The sequence below is a fragment of the Ranitomeya variabilis genome, chromosome 2 (assembly GCF_051348905.1).
Source record: "Ranitomeya variabilis isolate aRanVar5 chromosome 2, aRanVar5.hap1, whole genome shotgun sequence".
Classification (NCBI taxonomy): Eukaryota; Metazoa; Chordata; class Amphibia; order Anura; family Dendrobatidae; genus Ranitomeya; species Ranitomeya variabilis.
The window spans coordinates 517,680,143-517,702,307 of record NC_135233.1 but is presented as its reverse complement, the minus strand read 5'-3'; the positions used below and the strand labels follow the sequence as shown (position 1 = coordinate 517,702,307).

Sequence of the window (22,165 nt, the reverse complement as noted above, 5' to 3'; positions counted from 1 at the left end):
CAGAAATAACCTTCAGGACACAGCAGGATGCAGTTTTCCAGATTTTACTCTCACAGGATCCAGGGTGATCATACCTGCTTGGTGCTGTGTCCTCCAGGCAGGGGATGCAGCCAACTTCCAAGTAGATTGGTGACACTTGACCAGGACTCCTCTCTCTGTCTCTCTCCTGGCCGTTTCCCTACACTGGTGTCCTCCTCTCCTGCCCAGTGTCTTCACCCACAGAGTCCCAAGCCAGCAGCCCCTGAATCTGGTCGGGCGACGTCCTCTGCATTCCCTGGTTCTTATCCAGCTGCCTTTTTGGTGAAGTATGGGTGGTGTTCAGGTGTAGAACTTGAAGATACTACACAACTTCCGGCTTGCTAGCTGAGCCTGATGGTTCACCACTAGACTTGGGGGCTGGTTTTCCTCCTGCCACCTTGTCCCCCACCCAACAGCTGTCAGCACGGAACGAGTCCCATGGGTTGTTTAGTCGCTACCCATGCCTCTGGAACCCTTTCAGTCCTCCCGGGAGCTTCCTTCCATTTCTCTTTCGCAATTCTCTCTTCAGGCTGTCAGGAGCTGCAGACCCTCACATCTGCTCAGATCCCGTTCCCCTCACAGACTCCTCACTTCCCTGTTCTTCCCACCTTCTAAGCTCCTCCCCTTTTTCTACCTCCTACACCCATCCCCACATTTAACCCCCTGCAGCTCGGGATAAGACCTTCCTCCCTTAGGGTACATCCAGGTGTCCTGATTGCAGTGCTAAGTGTTTAATGCGAGTGTAGAGTCCCGGGCAGCATCCATTCCTTAACTGAGAGTGGGATATCACACTTCTTGGTGAAGTGCAGTACCTCTGTGGCAGCTGGACCCTCAGGGGTGCCACAGAGGCCTCTCTGATTTTTTCTTATGGTGCCGCATGCAACTGAGGTTATGACAGAAAGGGTCTTGAAGAGTGGGATGCCTCAATTTCAGCGAGGCCTGTAATATCAAATTGGATTCCCAAGTTGCCCATGAAATTCGTAATAACAGGCTGAGAATTTTCTGGGGGTGGTTTCCAAATGAGATTGATTGCTGTAAGGGTTGTCTGGGTCATACGACGCCTTACAGGGGGTCCCTCCTCACTAGATGAGTAGGAGGAGAAAGAGGAATAGAGGAATGTGGGATCTTCCTCACTGGCTGAATCTGTGTCGGAGGCAAGGAAAGCATATGTCTCCTCATCATCATCTTGATGAATGGACCATTTTCTTTTTGTTGTTCAAAACACTGGGGATGTCTGTGTAAGTGGTACTTTCACAATTGTATTGTCTGAAACATGTGTAAAGGGTACGATTTATGAAAAAAAGTAGAGAAGAAAGAAACAGAGAATAAAAAGTAAAAAGGAAAAATTTAGAAAAACACTTAGAAGAAAAAAATGAAAAGAAAAATCAGCAGATTTGTAAAAAAAAAATTCCAGTGACAGTCACTACACTAATGTTCTACCTCTAAAGTTATTCGGAACTAACTATTCTTTTTATTTGTAATAGAAACACGAACATCACTAACAATGCGAAGTACACTCCCCTAATGCATTAGGTAAAAATTTACTTGACGCAAATAATTGTTTTTTGCCAAAGAAAAACAGACGTAACTAACAATGTGATGTACGCTCGCTCCCCTAAGGCACTAGCTAAAAATTTACTCAGCGCAAACTATTCTTTTATGTTTGCAAAAGAAAAACGGACATCACCAACAATGTGACAGTCGCTCCCCTAATGCACTAATCTAAGAAATTACCCGGTGATAAAAATCTTTTTTTTTTTTTGCAAAACTAATAACTACTAATTACTAATTTTTTCCTAAAAAAAAGTCGGACGTCACTTACGCTGACGTCCGCTATTCTAATGCGCTACCTTCCTACGTAAAAAACGACACTGTACTAACTAATATTTTTTTGTTTCTAAAAAAAAAATCAGATGTCACTTACACTGCAACGTCCGCTACTCTAACTACAGTAGATAAAAAAATGAAACGTCCCTTAGCACAGTCTCTGATCACCAATTATACTGAGCAGAGTGCTGCGGCAATGGGAAGAGCACAAATGTTCGGTGCAGGTAACTACACACACGGAAAAAGCACAAAAACATTGCTCAAAACTTGGGAGAGGGGGGATTGGGGAGAGGACGTGGGTGATGAAAGAATATATATATATATATATATATACATATATATATATATATATATATATATATATATATATATATAGTATATACTGTCATGATTCTCAATGGCGAGAGAACATAGCCCAGCATATATGAGAACTAGCTCTTGGAAGATGGAAACTAGACTGACCATGAACTAAACCTGCTGCACAACTAGAAGTGGCCGGGTAGCATGCCTACGTTTTTTAACCCTAGATGCCCAGCGCCAGCCGGAGAACTACCTAATCCTAGCAGAGGAAAAGACAGTCCTGGCTCACCTCTAGAGAAATTTTCCCAAAAGGCAGACAGAGGCCCCCACATATATTGGCGGTGATTTCAGATGAAATGACAAACGTAGTATGAAAATAGGTTTAGCAAAATCGAGGTCCGCTTTCTAGATAGCAGGAAGACAGAAAGGACACTTTCATGGTCAGCAGAAAACCCTATCAAAACACCATCCAGAAATTCCTTTAAGACTCTAGCATTAACTCATAACACCAGAGTGGCAATTTCCGATCACAAGAGCTTTCCAGACACAGTAACGAAACAGCAGCTGTGAACAGGAACAAAATGCAAAAACACACAAGGACAAAAGTCCAACTTAGCTGGGAGTTGTCTAGTAGCAGGAACAAGCACAGAAGGCTTCTGATTACATTGTTGACCGGCAAGAAACTGACAGAGGAGCAAGGTTATATAGCGACTCCCACATCCTGATAGGAGCAGGTGAACAGAGGGGATGATGCACACAAGTTCAATTCCACAAGTGGCCACCGGGGGAGCCCAGAATCCAATTTCACAACAGTACCCCCCCCTCAAGGAGGGGGCACCGAACCCTCACCAGAACCACCAGGGCGATCAGGGTGAGCCCTATGAAAGGCACGGAACAAGATCGGAGGCATGAACATCAGAGGCAGTGACCCAAGAATTATCCTCCTGACCGTATCCCTTCCATTTGACCAGATACTGGAGTCTCCGTCTGGAAACACGAGAGTCTAAGATCTTTTCCACAACGTACTCCAACTCACCCTCAACCAACACCGGAGCAGGAGGCTCAACGGAAGGCACAACCGGTACCTCATACCTGCGCAACAATGACCGATGAAAAACATTATGAATCGAAAAGGATGCAGGGAGGTCCAAACGGAAGGACACAGGGTTAAGAATCTCCAATATCTTGTACGGGCCGATGAACCGAGGCTTAAACTTAGGAGAAGAAACCCTCATAGGGACAAAACGAGAAGACAACCACACCAAGTCCCCAACACAAAGCCGAGGACCAACACGACGACGGCGGTTGGCAAAAAGCTGAGTCTTCTCCTGGGACAACTTCAAATTGTCCACCACCTGCCCCCAAATCTGATGCAACCTCTCCACCACAGCATCCACTCCAGGACAATCCGAAGATTCCACTTGACCGGAGGAAAATCGAGGATGAAACCCCAAATTACAGAAAAACGGGGACACCAAGGTGGCAGAGCTGGCCCGATTATTGAGGGCGAAATCCGCCAAAGGCAAAAAAGCAACCCAATCATCCTGATCCGCAGACACAAAACACCTCAAATATGTCTCCAAGGTCTGATTAGTCCGCTCGGTCTGGCCATTAGTCTGAGGATGGAAAGCAGACGAAAAAGACAAATCTATGCCCATCCTAGCACAGAATGCCCGCCAAAATCTAGACACGAATTGGGTCCCTCTGTCAGAAACGATATTCTCAGGAATACCATGCAAACGAACAACATTTTGAAAAAACAGAGGAACCAACTCGGAAGAAGAAGGCAACTTAGGCAAGGGAACCAGATGGACCATCTTCGAGAAACGGTCACACACCACCCAGATGACAGACATCTTCTGAGAAACAGGCAGATCCGAAATAAAATCCATCGAGATGTGCGTCCAAGGCCTCTTCGGGATAGGCAAGGGCAACAACAATCCACTAGCCCGAGAACAACAAGGCTTGGCCCGAGCACAAACGTCACAAGACTGCACAAAGCCTCGCACATCTCGTGACAGGGAAGGCCACCAGAAGGACCTTGCCACCAGATCCCTGGTACCAAAGATTCCAGGATGACCTGCCAACGCAGAAGAATGAACCTCAGAGATGACTCTACTGGTCCAATCATCAGGAACAAACAGTCTACCAGGTGGGCAACGATCAGGTCTATCCGCCTGAAACTCCTGCAAGGCCCGCCGCAGGTCTGGAGAAACGGCAGACAATATCACTCCATCTTTAAGGATACCTGTGGGCTCAGAATTACCAGGGGAGTCAGGCTCAAAACTCCTAGAAAGGGCATCCGCCTTAACATTCTTAGAACCCGGTAGGTACGACACCACAAAATTAAACCGAGAGAAAAACAACGACCAGCGCGCCTGTCTAGGATTCAGGCGCCTGGCAGACTCAAGGTAAATTAAATTTTTGTGGTCAGTCAATACCACCACCTGATGTCTGGCCCCCTCAAGCCAGTGACGCCACTCCTCAAAAGCCCACTTCATGGCCAAAAGCTCCCGATTCCCAATATCATAATTCCGCTCGGCGGGCGAAAATTTACGGGAAAAAAAAGCACAAGGTCTCATCACGGAGCAGTCGGAACTTCTCTGCGACAACACCGCCCCAGCTCCGATTTCAGAAGCGTCGACCTCAACCTGAAAAGGAAAAGCAACATCAGGCTGACGCAACACTGGGGCGGAAGAAAAGCGGCGCTTGAGCTCCCGAAAGGCCTCCACAGCATCAGGGGACCAATCAGCAACATCAGCACCCTTCTTAGTCAAATCAGTCAATGGTTTTACAACATCAGAAAAACCAGCAATAAATCGACGATAAAAGTTAGCAAAGCCCAAAAATTTCTGAAGACTCTTAAGAGAAGAGGGTTGCGTCCAATCACCAATAGCCTGAACCTTGACAGGATCCATCTCGATGGAAGAGGGGGAAAAAATGTATCCCAAGAAAGAAATCTTTTGAACCCCAAAAACACACTTAGAACCCTTCACACACAAGGAATTAGACCGCAAAACCTGAAAAACCCTCCTGACCTGCTGGACATGAGAGTCCCAGTCATCCGAAAAAATCAGAATATCATCCAGATACACAATCATAAATTTATCCAAATAATCGCGGAAAATGTCATGCATAAAGGACTGGAAGACTGAAGGGGCATTTGAAAGACCAAAAGGCATCACCAAATACTCAAAATGGCCCTCGGGCGTATTAAATGCGGTTTTCCACTCATCCCCCTGCTTGATTCGCACCAAATTATACGCCCCACGGAGATCAATCTTAGAGAACCACTTGGCCCCCTTTATACGAGCAAACAAATCAGTAAGCAGTGGTAACGGATATTGATATTTAACCGTGATTTTATTCAAAAGTCGATAATCAATACACGGCCTCAAAGAGCCATCTTTCTTAGACACAAAGAAAAAAACGGCTCCTAAGGGAGATGACGAAGGACAAATATGTCCCTTTTCCAAGGACTCCTTTATATATTCTCGCATAGCAGCGTGTTCAGGCACAGACAGATTAAATAAACGACCCTTAGGGTATTTACTACCCGGAATCAAGTCTATGGCACAATCGCACTCCCGGTGCGGAGGTAGTGAACCAACCTTGGGTTCTTCAAAAACGTCACGAAAGTCAGACAAGAATTCAGGAATCTCAGAGGGAATAGATGATGAAATGGAAACCAAAGGTACGTCCCCATGAGTACCTTTACATCCCCAGCTTAACACAGACATAGCTCTCCAGTCGAGGACTGGGTTATGAGATTGCAGCCATGGCAATCCCAGCACCAAAACATCATGTAGATTATACAGCACCAGAAAGCGAATAACCTCCTGGTGATCCGGATTAACACGCATAGTCACTTGTGTCCAGTATTGTGGTTTATTACTAGCCAATGGGGTGGAGTCAATCCCTTTCAGAGGTATCGGAGCCTCCAGTGGCTCCAAATCATACACACAGCTTTTGGCAAAGGACCAATCCATAAGACTCAAAGCAGCGCCAGAGTCGACATAGGCGTCCGCGGTAATAGATGACAAAGAACAAATCAGGGTCACAGATAGAATAAACTTAGACTGTAAAGTGCTAATTGAAACAGACTTGTCAGGCTTCTTAGTACGCTTAAAGCATGCTGATATAACATGAGTTGAATCACCACAATAGAAGCACAACCCATTTTTTCGTCTAAAATTCTGCCGCTCGCTTCTGGACAGAACTCTATCACATTGCATATTTTCTGGCGTTTTCTCAGTAGACACCGCCAAATGGTGCACAGGTTTGCGCTCCCGCAGACGCCTATCGATCTGAATAGCCATCGTCATGGACTCATTCAGACTCGCAGGCACAGGGAACCCCACCATAACATCCTTAATGGCATCAGAGAGACCTTCTCTGAAAATCGCCGCCAGGGCGCACTCATTCCACTGAGTAAGCACAGACCATTTGCGGAATTTTTGGCAGTATATTTCAGCTTCATCTTGCCCCTGAGACAAGGACATCAAGGCCTTTTCCGCCTGAAGCTCTAAATGAGGTTCCTCATAAAGCAACCCCAAGGCCAGAAAAAACGCATCCACATTGAGCAACGCAGGATCCCCTGGTGCCAATGCAAAAGCCCAGTCTTGAGGGTCGCCCCGGAGCAAGGAAATTACAATCCTGACCTGCTGCGCAGGGTCTCCGGCAGAGCGAGACTTCAGGGACAAAAACAATTTGCAATTATTTTTAAAATTTTGAAAGTGAGATCTATTCCCCGAGAAGAATTCAGGCAAAGGAATTCTAGGCTCAGACATAGGTGCATGAACAACAAAATCTTGCAAATTTTGTACCTTTGTGGCGAGATTATTCAAACCTGTAGCTACACTCTGAAGATCCATTTGAAACAGGTGAACACAGAGCCATTCAAGGATCAGAAGGAGAGAAAGAGAGGAAGGCTGCAGCATAGGCAGACTAGCAAGTGATTCAATTAAGAGCACACTCAGAACTAGAGGAAAAAAAAAAAAAAAAAAAAATTGTAGCAGACTTCTTTTTTCTCTCCTTTCTCAGCCAGTAATTTAACCCTTTTTTGGGCCGGTCAAAACTGTCATGATTCTCAATGGCGAGAGAACATAGCCCAGCATATATGAGAACTAGCTCTTGGAAGATGGAAACTAGACTGACCATGAACTAAACCTGCCGCACAACTAGAAGTGGCCGGGTAGCATGCCTACGTTTTTTAACCCTAGATGCCCAGCGCCAGCCGGAGAACTACCTAATCCTAGCAGAGGAAAAGACAGTCCTGGCTCACCTCTAGAGAAATTTTCCCAAAAGGCAGACAGAGGCCCCCACATATATTGGCGGTGATTTCAGATGAAATGACAAACGTAGTATGAAAATAGGTTTAGCAAAATCGAGGTCCGCTTTCTAGATAGCAGGAAGACAGAAAGGACACTTTCATGGTCAGCAGAAAACCCTATCAAAACACCATCCAGAAATTCCTTTAAGACTCTAGCATTAACTCATAACACCAGAGTGGCAATTTCCGATCACAAGAGCTTTCCAGACACAGTAACGAAACAGCAGCTGTGAACAGGAACAAAATGCAAAAACACACAAGGACAAAAGTCCAACTTAGCTGGGAGTTGTCTAGTAGCAGGAACAAGCACAGAAGGCTTCTGATTACATTGTTGACCGGCAAGAAACTGACAGAGGAGCAAGGTTATATAGCGACTCCCACATCCTGATAGGAGCAGGTGAACAGAGGGGATGATGCACACAAGTTCAATTCCACAAGTGGCCACCGGGGGAGCCCAGAATCCAATTTCACAACAATATACTGTAAGAGTCATGTCGGTCTGGTAGTCGGGGGCAGGTATATCTCGCCCAGGTATTTGTCCTATGTGAATTAGGCCGCTCAGTATCTTCAGGATACCGAGGGGTTAATAAGTGCAGGAATAAAGGCTGACCAGCTGGAGGTTTCAGGTGTCAGCCTGGGGCACACAGAATGCCTGTCTGTGTGATACAAACATGAGTGAGAGCTGTGCTAATGATCTGTGTAATGTTAGCTGGGAGGGAGAAGCCCCCCCAGTTGTTAGATAGCAACGTATTTGTTTAGTTAGCGCCGGACAGGCTAGGATTTATTTTTATGTTTTGTTTTCTGTATTTGCTTTCACTTTAATAAACCTGACCTGAGGTCAGTCAACTTGGAAACCTGCTGTCGCCTCGTGACCTTTGACCCCAGCAAAGGCGATCCCGGAGTGTTTTGTCACATTGAGGTGGAGAATTGCGGGCAACACGTGGCACAGGCGACAGTATGGAAGACGTGGTGAAAGCCCTAGTGCAGGCCACTGCCACACAGCATGAAGCTAATCGCTTGATGGCCGCACAGCTGAAGGAGTTAGTGGACATGACGGCTGCAGACCGCCACCTTCTCCAACAGGTGGCGCAGCGCCTGGTGAGCATGCCTGAGGTGGACCCGGAAGCAGAGTCCAGAAGGATCCATGTGATTCGATACTGGCAAAAGTTGACTGCGGAAGATGACGTCGAGGCGTACCTGACAACGTTTGAGCGGACGGTGTTGAGGGAGAAGTGGCCGAAGGCACGATGGGCCGATTTATTGCTCCGTTTCTCTCCGGGGAGGCCCAAAAAGCTTACCATGACTTAGACCTGGAAGTCGCACAGGACTTTGAGAAGCTGAAAGTTGAGATCCTGGCCCGGCTAGGTGTAACGACGGTTGTCCGTGCGCAGAGGGTACACCAGTGGACATACCAGCCTGATAAACCGCCGCGGTCTAAGATGTTCGACCTGATCTACTTGACAAAGAAATGGCTGCAACCCGAGGTACTGACAACCCCAGAAATAATCCAGCGGGTTGTCCTGGACAAGTACCTGAGAGTGCTACCTCCAGCGCTGAAAAGGTGGGTAAGCCAAGGAAATCCCACAACAGCGGATCAACTTGTGGAGTTGGTCGAGCGTTATTCCGTGGCAGAAGGACTTCCCGATGAAACCGCTAGCACCCGGTCTGTGCCTTCTCCTCGTGGAACCGGTAAGACTGTTCCAGCAACTACGGGTGAAGGAAAATCACCAAAAACTGTGGGGGAGGAACCCGGGACTGCTCGCACCCCGAGACCGAGAGTATGGGATGGTGGTCTCAGTAGGGGGCCTGTTAGGTGTTTCCGCTGCCGTGAGAAGGGCCATGTTTCTGCGAACTGTCCTGTTACCACTGAACCCATGCAGTGTGATGTTATAGACTCTAAGAAACGCATGTCTTTGGTTACACGGCTGGTGAATGTGAATGCGGGTCAAAGTGATATAGCAAAACACCTGTGTGAATTATCTGTTGATGGGAAAAGTGTTGTGGCGTTACTAGACTCCGGAAGCGTGGTGACTCTGGTGAAAGCTAGTCTGGTGGCACTTCCGTCTGGTTCGTCTGACAAATTTTCTGTAACGTGTGTGCATGGTGACACCTGCTCGTACCTAACGGCGGTCATATCGATTTCCACTCCCTATGGGTCTGTGCAACACAAAGTGGGACTTGTTCCCGCATTGTTACAGGATGTAATCCTGGGCAGGGATTTTCCCCATTTCTGGCAGTTGTGGGAGAATCAGTTGCTCCTTCACCGTAGCTGTGAATCTGTTCCCATGCCATCTGGAGGTCCCGAACTCCTAGAGGAGGTCCCACAGGCAGACGTTACTGGGGAGGTTATTGAATCTAACCTTCAGTTCCCCTTCTCAGTTATGGCGGGGGAAACTGAGGAAACTGAGGAAACTCAGCGAGAGGCGGAGGCAGACAGTCATCCAGCACCCTGCCTACCAGATTTGGGAGTCCAGTTGGATGACTTCCACAGCGAGCAAATGAGAGATCCTACCCTGACTCCGGCTAGGAAAAATGTAAAAATGATAGATGGGGTACCCGTAGAACCTGACACTAGGCTAGCGTACCCGTACATGGTTCTTGAAAATGATTTACTCTACCAGGTAGAGAAAAAAGGGGAAGATATTGTGCAACAGTTAGTGGTACCCAAACCTTATCGGCGGAAGGTACTGGACCTGGCCCACGGACATATAATGGGGGGACATCTGGGGGTACAGAAAACCACAGAAAGGATATCGCATTGTTTTGTGTGGCCCGGAATACATAATGATGTGCGTAACTATTGTGAGTCCTGTCCAGAGTGCCAAGTCTCTGCGCCTAAAACTCGGTTCTGTAGCCCTTTGGTACCCCTCCCTATCATTGGGGTCCCTTTTGAGAGAATTGGGATGGATCTGGTTGGGCCCCTTCCCCGGTCCGCACGTGGGCACCAACATATCCTCGTCATCATGGACTATGCCACTCGTTACCCAGAAGCCATCCCTTTGCGTAACACTGTTACCAAAACGATCGCCAAAGAGTTGGTACAAGTGTTTAGTCGGGTGGGAATTCCAAAACAGATACTCACCGACCACGGGACTCCCTTTATGTCAAGGGTGATGAAGGAGCTCTGCAGGCTCTTACAAATAGACCAGTTGCGTATGTCTGTCTATCACCCTCAAACAGATGGGTTGGTTGAGCGGTTCAATAAAACCTTAAAGCAGATGCTCCGGAAGGCGATAGACAAAGATGGGAAGAGCTGGGATTACTTGTTACCCTATTTGCTGTTTGCCATTAGGGAAGTTCCCCAGTCTTCCACAGGGTTCTCGCCTTTCGAGCTATTATACGCCCGTCGTCCCCGTGGACTGTTGGACGTCGCAAAAGAAACCTGGGAAGGTCAAGTCACTCCCTTTAAAACGGTGATAGACCATGTAACGCAAATGCAGGACCGTATTGCTGCTGTCATGCCCGTTGTTAGGGAACATATGTTACAGGCCCAGGGAGCCCAGAGGCTAAGTTATGATAGAGGCGCCAAGGTCCGTACGTTTGCACCCGGGGATAGGGTGTTGATCCTAATCCCTACGGTGGATAGTAAATTTCTGGCGAAATGGCAGGGCCCCTTTGAGGTCATGGAACGAGTTGGAGAAGTGAACTATAAAGTGCACCAGCCTGGTAAGAGAAAACCAGAACAGATTTATCATGTGAATCTGATAAAACCCTGGAAAGACCGCGCTGCCCTAACAGCGGATCTGCCCCGTCCGGTTTGCTCACCTACCGTACCGGAGGTGCAGATTGCCGAGACTCTCTCTGAACGACAAAAATCTGAGGTTAAGCAGTTTTTGTTACAGAACCAACAGTTTTTCTCGGAAAAACCTGGCCAGACTAGGCTAGTGAAACATGAGATTGTCACAGAGCCTGGTGTCACAGTTCATGTGAAGCCATACCGGATTCCGGAAGCACGCCGTGAAGCCGTCTCCCGGGAGGTGAAGGCAATGTTGGACTTAGGAGTAGTGTTGAGCGATACCGTCCGATACTTGAAAGTATCGGTATCGGAAAGTATCGGCCGATACCGGCAAAGCATCGGATCCAATCCGATACCGATACCCGATACCAATACAAGTCAATGGGACTCAAGTATCGGACGGTATTCCTGATGGTTCCCAGGGTCTGAAGGAGAGGAAACTCTCCTTCAGGCCCTGGGATCCATATAAATGTGTAAAAGAAAGAATTAAAATAAAAAATATCGCTATACTCACCTCTCCGACGCAGCCTGGACCTCAGCGAGGGAACCGGCAGCATTGTTTGTTTAAAATTCGCGCTTTTACTTGGTTACGTGAAGTCCCGGCTTGTGATTGGTCCGCGTCCCGGCAACATGGCCGCCCTGACCAATCACAGCAAGCCGTGACGAAATTACGTCACGGCTTGCTGTGATTGGTCCGCGTCCCGGCAACATGGCCGCCATTAACCAATCACAAGCCGTGACGTCACGGGAGGCTGGACACGCGCGCTTTTTAAAATGGGCGCGTGTCCAGCCTCCCGTGACGTCCCGGCTTGTGATTGGTTGGCCGCGATCAACCAATCACAAGCCGGGAGGCTGGACACGCGCGCATTTTAAAATTTTAAAATGGGCGCGTGTCCAGCCTCCCGTGACGTCCCGGCTTGTGATTGGTTGCGCCGCGGTCAACCAATCACAAGCCGGGAGGCTGGACACGCGCGCATTTTAAAATTTTAAAATGCGCGCGTGTCCAGCCTCCCGGCTTGTGATTGGTTGATCGCGGCGCAACCAATCACAAGCCGGGACGTCACGGGAGGCTGGACACGCGCCCATTTTAAAATGCGCGCGTGTCCAGCCTCCCGTGACGTCACGGCTTGTGATTGGTTGCGTCTCCCATGTGACTGCGACGCAACCAATCACAAAGCCGGGACGTAATTTTAAAATCCTTAAGGACCTGAAATTACGTCACGGCTTGCTGTGATTGGTTGCGTCGCCCATGTGACTGCGACGCAACCAATCACAACGCCGGAACGTAATTTTAAAATCCTGAAGGACCTGAAATTACGTCACGGCTTGCTGTGATTGGTTGCGTCCCGGTCACATGGGCGGCACGCAACCAATCACAAGCCGGGACTCACGTAAAGGAAAGAAAAGCGCGAATTTTAAACAAAGAACGCTGCCGCTTCCCTCGGTAAGGTGCAGGCTGCGTCGGAGAGGTGAGTATAGCAATATTTTTTATTTTAATTCTCTCTTTTACACATTTTTACATTAATGTTGTTTCGATACCGATACCCGATATCACAAAAATATCGGATCTCGGTATCGGAATTCCGATACAGCAAGTATCGGCCGATACCCGATACTTCCAGTATCGGAATGCTCAACACTACTTAGGAGTCATTGAAGAGTCGCACAGCGCCTGGTCCAGTCCAATCGTGTTGATACCTAAGCCGGATGGCTCTATACGGTTTTGCAATGACTTTAGGAAACTGAATGCGGTTTCTAAATTTGATGCCTACCCTATGCCCCGGGTCGATGAGTTGATCGATCGGCTGGGTAAAGCCCGATACATTACGACCCTGGATCTAACAAAGGGGTACTGGCAGATCCCTCTGGCCGAGGTGGCCAGAGAGAAGACGGCATTTGCTACACCGGAAGGGCTGTTCCAGTATATCTACATGCCGTTTGGACTTCACGGAGCCCCAGCAACGTTCCAGAGATTGATGGATCGAATCTTGAGGCCCCACAGGCAGTACGCTTCTGCCTACCTAGACGACATCATAATTTACAGCGTGGACTGGGAAGCTCACCTCCGGAAGGTACAGGCGGTGATTGATGACCTGAGAGAAGCAGGCTTAACGGCGAATCCCAAGAAATGTCACATCGGCCTTGAAGAAGCCCAATACTTGGGCTACGTGATTGGCAGAGGAGTGGTTAAACCCCAGATCGACAAAATACAGGCAATTCAGGGCTGGCCGCAACCAGTGAACAAGAAACAAGTTCAAGCTTTCCTGGGCATTGCCGGCTATTATCGCCGGTTCATACCCAACTTTGCGGCCATGGCTACCCCCTTGACGGATCTTACCAAAGGGAGGGATTCCGTCATGGTAAAATGGTCCTCAGCGGCTGAAGAGGCCTTCCACAGTCTGAAACGGGCTTTGTGCTCTCAGCCCGTACTAGTAACTCCTGATTTCAGCAGCGAGTTTGTGGTGCAAACTGATGCTTCTGATACTGGTGTCGGAGCTGTACTTTCCCAGGAAAGGGACGGAGTCGAACACCCGGTCCTCTACCTCAGTCGGAAACTGAATGTACATGAGCAGAGGTATGCCGTGATTGAAAAAGAGTGCCTAGCCATCAAATGGGCTCTCGACTCCCTCAAATATTACCTGGCAGGTATGAAGTTTAGGCTGGTCACGGACCATGCCCCTCTCAAGTGGATGCATCTCCACAAGGACCGTAATAGTCGGGTAACCCGGTGGTTCCTTGCCCTGCAGGCTTACTCTTTCATGGTGGAGCACCGCCCCGGGGTGCAGATGGGGAACGCTGATGCCCTGTCCCGAGTACACTGTTTTGAGAGTATTCTTGCTCGACCTGAGTGGTCTGAGCAGGGGGGGAGGATATGTAAGAGTCATGTCGGTCTGGTAGTCGGGGGCAGGTATATCTCGCCCAGGTATTTGTCCTATGTGAATTAGGCCACTCAGTATCTTCAGGATACCGAGGTGTTAATAAGTGCAGGAATAAAGGCTGACCAGCTGGAGGTTTCAGGTGTCAGCCTGGGGCACACAGAATGCCTGTCTGTGTGAGACAAACGTGAGTGAGAGCTGTGCTCATGATCTGTGTAATGTTAGCTGGGAAGGAGAAGCCCCCCCAGTTGTTAGATAGCAACGTATTTGTTTAGTTAGCGCCGGACAGGCTAGGATTTATTTTTATGTTTTGTTTTCTGTATTTGCTTTCACTTTAATAAACCTGACCTGAGGTCAGTCAACTTGGAAACCTGCTGTCGCCTCAGAGTTCAATGCACAAACCACGTGACCTTTGACCCCAGCAAAGGCGATCCCGGAGTGTTTTGTTACAATACACAGTATACGTCTGTGAAAGGACTGAGCAGGGATAATTTGTAATCATTTATAAATTTATGGGCTATCCACAATAATTCGAAATTATTAGACAGTGTGAATAATACATAAAATAAATATCTTTAGGATTGATCAGTTCATTTTCAGAGTTCCCATGTTCAGACAGGACATAAATGACCTACAAGAATTAATTATATTGGAGGCTGCTATATATTTCTTTATTTTTTGCTTTTTTAGAAACAACAAAACTCTTATAAGGTTTGCAAAAATCCCATTGGCTAATACTCAAAACATGAGAAGATATTTTTCCCAGGTTTCATGTATTTTTTAAGCTACAATCCAACAACGAATCTCTATTAAGGGTCATTGGTCACCTTTTTCAGCCTTCACCAACTAAGTAAAAAGGATGAATTTGTCAATGTGCCCCTTGTGAGAAATTCTGTACAGTTACAGCTGAGAACATGGGAGAAAAAGGTCATTGAAGTGTGATTTGCACAACCCCAGGGTGAAATGTTGCTTCTTATCAGTTATATTTGGAGCTGTCACGTCTTAAAGCGCTGTCATCTAACATTAATTTACAGAAGCCGTTTTGCCTTCCATATGCCCCTGAGCACTTATGTTGTATTGTTAATAGAAAGCCAGAAATGAAAGAAATTCCTAATTATATGACATAAATATTGAAATGCTGAAATGGCTCCATGGGAATATCACGCTAATAAGCACTCGTAAGCTGGTGATTGCAATCAAGCCACTGCATGGCACAGTACATTATGCATAAGAGTCATTCTGTGCCAAAATATTGCACATTGCTTAATAAGAAAAACATGCCACTGGAATACCAAGGGCTTTCTACTTAGAAGTGCTCTTCATGATTTGTCTCATGTGCAGATGTACATACAGCAGCTGCCTGACACTAGTCCACCCATACATATAAGCAGGGGTGGATTAAGGGTAGCCAGGGCCTCGGGCTGTTCAGACTCTGTGGGCCCCCGGTCATGTGACGGGTCATGCGACCGGGTCATCATATACCTGAACCAGATTATTCCAGAAAAATAGTTGCTGAGTGAAACTCCACTTCTCACCTATCACACTTTAAGAGTTCCCATCACCAGATCACATATATAGCCAGCAGCTTTTGTTTTGGCCAAAAGATAGCACTGTAGACACTTTTGGCTGGGCCCTACTCTACTGTAACCTATTAAATGTTTGTTAAAATATGGAATACAATTTAGGTATATTTTTATTTATTTTTCAATTTTTAAAATGACCAAAATGACCAATAATATCACATACAAGGAACAAATACCACCACACCATGACCAGACCACATATTGCCACCACAGTGACAAATAATATCACATACAAAGAACAAATACCACCGCACCATGACCAGACCACATATTACCACCATAAAGTGACCAAATAGCACATACAAGGGACAAATACCGCAACACGATGTCCAGACCACATATTACCACCATATAGTGACTGAATACTACAATGTTGATCAGTAATAAAAAAAGAATCACAATACTATCACCATAAGTGCCATTATACACAGGAGATCTGTACTTAGTACGCAGTGTCTGTGTACAGGTAATACAGTGATCTCTGGTGATAATATACACAGGAGCTCTGTATATAATGTATAGGTAATACAGTGATCACTGGTGACATTATACACAGGACCTCTGTATATAGTATACAGTGTATAGTGTCAGTGTATAGGTAACACATTGACTCACCAGTGACGTCTCTAGGTGAAGTCCTTCATCTTTCTTCTTTCATCCAGCAAAGATTGCCATCACTTCTTCCAGCCAGGGCTTGTCTCTGCAGGAAATAGCACAGTTATCTCGAGCTCCGCTTGCAGAACACATTACTTAATTTTTGCCAACTTCTACATTAGACCACATGAAGAAAAAGAGGCGACATAGTATCACTCTACACAGTAACAGGACCGCCTCCCCATTTAAAACAGTATACTCAATAAATACATGACTGCAGTAATAATTTCCCTTAATTAGCCCCTATGATAATAATATTCCCCATCCTGGCCCCCATGTGTCTCATTCCTGGCTTCAGCTATGTTCTCCCATCCTGCTCTCATGAGTATCCATTCTGCCCCATATGATCTCCCCATCCTGCCCCATCTGTCGCCATCGTTTCCATCCTGCCCCATGATCCTGCATGATCTGTCTCCAATCCTGCCCCCCGTGTGTCCAATCATGCCCCATCTGTTTTTAATCCTGCCCCATCTGTCTCCATTCTGCCCCTTATGTCTTTAACCCTGCCCCATCTGTCTCCATTCTTGCCCTATCTGTCTGCATTCCTGCCCTATCTGTCTCCAATCCTGCCCCATCTGTCTTCAGTCCTGCCCCTTCTGTCTCCAGCAATCTGCCCCAGTGTGTCCAGCATTTCTGCCCCCAGTGTGTCCAGCATTTCTGCCCCCAGTGTGTCCAGCATTTCTGCCCCCAGTGTGTCCAGCATTTCTATCCCCAGTGTGTCCAGCAATTCTGCCCCAGTTTATCCAGCCCCCCCCCCCATGGGCCATTCTGCCATGGGCCCCCCGCATTGCTGTTCTCAATAAAAAAAACAAACGAGTTCTTCTTACCTTGCCGCGCTCCTGCGGCGAAGCTTCCTCCACGCAGCTGAAGCGCGCACTCGCTGGCAACTGACAATGAGGTCAGATGCCTGCGATGTGCGCTCTGAGGCTGACATCAGCTGCCAGCCTCCGATTGGCTGGCGGCTGTTAACTATTGACGTGTGGGCACACATCAATAGGGTTAAACTGGCGCAGCGCCGGTAGGGGCCTGGTGAGCAGATGAGATTAGGCCCAATGCAGGCCCCCTCTGTCCACCGGGCCCAATACTCCAGTCAGGGCAGTGATGCTCTGATGGTAGCTGAGGTAATTCTGAGCGGTAGCCCAGGGCCCCCCACACCACTGGGCCCTGGGATACAGCCCAGATTGACCTCATTATAATCCGCCACTGCATTTAAGTATTTTTCAGTGACATTTTTATAATTATACATTTTATTTCTTTGACCCAAGTGCACGATCTTACATTTATATAAATTACATTTCAACTACCATTTTTTAGCCCAAGCTATCAGCTTACATAAATGACATCTCTGTGTTGACTACCTTGTAGAGGTTAGTATCATATGCAAATATTGAAATTCAATTCTGTAAATCCTTAACCCCCTAGTGACCGAGACAATTTTGACCTTAATGACCAAGCCAATTTTTACAATTTTGACCATGGTCACTTTGTGTGGTAATAATTCTAGAACGCTTCAATTTATCCCACTTATTCTGAGAATGATTTTTTGTGACATATCGTACTTTGTGACAGTGTTAAAATTTCTTAGATATGACTTGCGTTTATTTCTGAAAAAATGGAAATTTGGCCAAAATTTTGAAAATTTAGCAATTTTCAAACTTTTATTTTTTGTGCCCTTAAATCAGAGAGAAATAAGAGAAAAAAGGTCAGCTCACCCCTTAGATGTCCAGGAACCAGAGCACTTAGAGTTTCTGGTGCAGCAGTATTAGTAATCGAAAGAGAAGATAATCCAGCTCTTTGTTCTTTTAAAATCCATAATTTATTGAAGCAATACTTTAAAATCCAGCATCATATCATGCAGCATAAGTGTCACCAGCTTCCCCAGGGATCCTTAAGCAGACGTGTTTCGAGCTCAGTGGCTCTTATGCATTGCTTCAGTCTGAGATATTACCTCCTCACCGTCCCTATGACTGTGCAATTAATCTCATTCCTAATGCCAAATTACTCAAGGCTCGCTTGTATAACTTGTCTGGCCCTGAGCAGTGTATATTAGCGAGTGTTTTCAAAAAGGTCATATTCGCCCTTCCTCGTCGCAGGTAGCTGCCAGATTTTTTTTTTGTTAAAAAAAAAAGATGGAGGTCTTCGTCCCTACCTCGATTTCCGAGAATTATACAAAATAAAGTTAAAAATACTTATCCAATTCCACTTATCCCCGATCTACATAATGTACTTTTCGGGGCCAAATGGTTTTACAAACTGGATCTTAGAGGGGCATATAATTGGATTCGTGAGGGTGATGAGTGGAAGACTGCATTTTTAACATCTGAAGATCTCTTTGAAAATCTCGTCATGCCTTTTGGTCTAACAAATGCACCTGCAGTTTTTCAAAATTTTATGAATGATATTTTTTCTGACTATATTGGGAGATTTATTGTGGTTTAATTGGATGACATTCTGATTTTCTCACCTGACCTGTATTCACATTATAAATATGTCCGTTTGGTTTTGCAAAGGTTGAGGGATAATTGTTTGTTCGCTAAAATTGAAAAATGTACCTTTTCTGTTCAAGAAATATCATTTTTGGGTTTCATTGTGTCAGGCTCCGGGTTTAAGATGGATCCTAGGAAAATTCAAGCCATCATTGATTGGGTTCAACCCAGTGACCTTAAGACTCTGCAGCGCTTTTTAGAGTTCGCAAATTATTACAGAAAAATGACAATTACTTACGGGTAATTTGATTTTCCAGAACCATGACCGCACCGCACGTGAGAGATGGCATCCGCCCCCAGGAACAGGAAACCTGCAGCAGAGATAAAAAAATGGGGTGGCCCCTCTCTTCTCAGTTTGTTTCAGAGTATGGAAGATGACCGCTGTGTTAGTACACAATCATATATTATATTTACATTGTATAGTCTTTATTAGTTTCTATCTATACATATATCTCCTTATATATATATATATATATATATATATATATATATATATATATATATATATATATAGTAAAACTTCTCCTTTTTTTTTGTGAATCACACAACCATCACCAAGATAGGGCGGGAATTAATGCGGTGCTGTCATGGTTCTGGAAAATCAAATTACCCGTAAGTAATTATCATTTTTTCCCTTCACCATGACAGCACCGCACGTGAGAGGAAGAAATAGAAGACTCCTAGGGTGGGACAACAGCAGATAATACCTTTCTCCTGAAAGACAAGTTTGATAGACCTAAGTCTAGCCTAAAATGTCGGAAGAAGGTAGAGGGTGAAGACCATACTGCCGCTCTACAAATCTGTTCCACCGAAGCGTTTGCCCTTTCCGCCCAGGATGTGGCAATAGCATGAGTGGAGTGGGCTGTAACACCCTGTGGGGGAACTTGGCCAGAAGAAGAATATGCAAGTGAAATAGCCGTACGCAACCACCATGCAATAGTTGCCTTTGAGGCCTTTTTTCCCCGGTTTGTCCCCTGGAAGGTGACAAAAAGGGCTGATGACTGACGCCAAGATTTTGTGGCTTCTATGTATTGAAGCAGGCAGCGTCTGACATCAAGACAATGGAAGGTTTGTTCTCCCTGGGATTTTAATTGAGCACAGAATGAGGGCAAAATAAATTCCTGGTCCCTATGAAATTTTGAGTTGACCTTTGGTAGGAAGGCCGGGTCGGTTTTGATAACTACTCTGTCATTCTGGAAGATAGTGTAAGGGGGGTTCACCAAAATAGCTTGCAGCTTGCAGGTACGTCGGGCTGAAGTTAAGGCAAACAGGAGGACAGTTTTTAGGGTTAAGGATTTTATTGAAATGGAATCGAGAGGCTCAAAGGGGGGAACCGTCAGGGTATTTAAAACTAAATTTAGATCCCAGGGAGCCACCTTAGGTAACAATTTTGAGGGTCTAGATGTAAAGGAGGCTCGGATGAACCTATAGACCCAAGGGTGGTCAGCAAGTTTCTGATCAAACAGTGCACCCAGGGCGGAGACTTGCACCTTTAAGGTGCTAATAGATAGACCCCTCTCTAGCCCTTTTTGGAGAAATTCTAGAATTTCTTTTACCGTGACTTCTTGGCTTGTCTCGGACAACTGTCGCCCCGAGAACTCCAGGAATTTTTGCCAAATCTTTTGGTATTTCTCTGAGGTGACCTTTTTCCTGCTAGCGAGCAATGTGGTCACCAAAGGGTTTGAGAATCCTTTTGCTAATAGAAGCCCCCTCTCAAGTTCCAGGCGGTGAGATGTAACCTGTGTACTTGAGGATGTTGAACTGGTCCCTGGTGTAGAAGATCCCAGGTATCCGGGAGGATCCACTGGTCCGAGATAGACATGCGTCTGAGCCATGTGAACCATGCCCTTTTCAGCCAAAAGGAAGCTACGAGGATCACTCGTGCCTTGTCTTCCCGAATTTTCTTGAGGACATCTTAGCAGGCAGATTGCTTGCTGTAAAGGACCAGCGATTTCTTTGGTTGCTCCTATTATATAGATGGAGCGGTGTGCGCGCCACTGGAACAACTTCCGCCCGGAAGTGTCCAGCACACCGGCTCCCCCGGCGTGTGCAGTCACTTCCCCGCGACCGGCAGTCGTCATCCTTCACTTCGGCGGCCAGCGTCAGTGAAGGACATGCCCCTTATCCCCGGACCAGCCTCCTGCACAGAGCGGTCACCGGGGAGTCCAGCGAGGGGGAAAGGAGGCGCGGACATAGCAGCCTCTTCACCCGGACACCACCACAAGCAATGCCGCCGAGTATGGCTGGCCCCCCCGCGGACCTCGGCCTCCGGACTGGTATCATCAGAGGGGGATCCCTCGGGAGGTAGGAGCTCTGTGACAGGCGTCCACCTGCAGGAACAGGAAACCAAACTGAGGAGAGAGGGGCCGCCCCATTCTTTTATCTCTGCTGCAGGTTTCCTGTTCCTGGGGGCGGATGCCATCTTTCACGTGCGGTGCTGTCATGGTGAAGGGAAAACATTTATTAGAGGATTTTCTCAAATCATCAAGCCTCTTATGGACCTCACTAGAAAAGGGGCGGAGCTAAAGGTTTGTTCGTTGGAAGTGGTTGGGGCTTTTGAAAGTTTTAAAAAATGTTTTATGTCTGCTCCTGTTCTTGTGCAACCAGACTTCCAGAGGCCGTTTATTGTGAAGTTAGACGCTTCTGAGGTTGAGGTGGAGGCTGTATTTTCTCAAGATCCTGAGACTTTAACCTGCGACCATGTGCCTTCTTCCCTAAAAAAATGTTCTCCTGCTGAGAGAAACTATGTTGTGGGTAATCGGGAGGTGCTTGCGGTCAAGTTGGCCTTTTAGAGTAGAGGCATTTCTTGGAAGGAGCTGTTCATCCAGTCACCGTGGTGACGGATTACAAAAATCTGGCTTATATTGAATCTGTCAAGCGGTTGACACCTAGACAGGCCCGATGGTCTTTCTTTTTTTCACAATTCAATTTTTCTACTACGTTTAGACCAGGGTCTAAAAAGGTGAATGCTGATGCCATGTCTCATAGTCTAGATTCTGTGTCTCCTCCAGAAACTCCTTCCTCCATTCTTCATCAGGGTGTTGTTGTGGCCATGGTTTTCTCTGAGCTGGAAGCTGAGATCTGTACTGTTCAGTCCTTGGCTCCTTCCAATACCCCATGAATGCAAGCTGTTTGTCCCTGTGTTTCTCAGATTATGCCTCTTGCAGGAATTCCATGATTCTGTGTTGAGTGGTCATCCTGGAGTCACTGCCACCCAGAAGGCAGTTGCTATACTCTTTTGGTGGTCCGCTGTGCATAAGGATATTAGAGATTTTGTGTCTGCTTGTGAAACTTGTGCACTCGCCAAAGTACTGCATTGCCAGCCGGCCGGGGAATTTGCTCCTTTGCCAGTT

General features: G+C 46.7%; 1 pseudogene; it reads left to right on the top strand.

Annotated features, from left to right (window-relative positions):
* LOC143803868 (piwi-like protein 1) overlaps positions 1-21,933 on the top strand; it is a 127,229-nt pseudogene extending 105,296 nt beyond the window's left edge.
* The last annotated feature ends 232 nt before the right edge of the window (positions 21,934-22,165 follow it).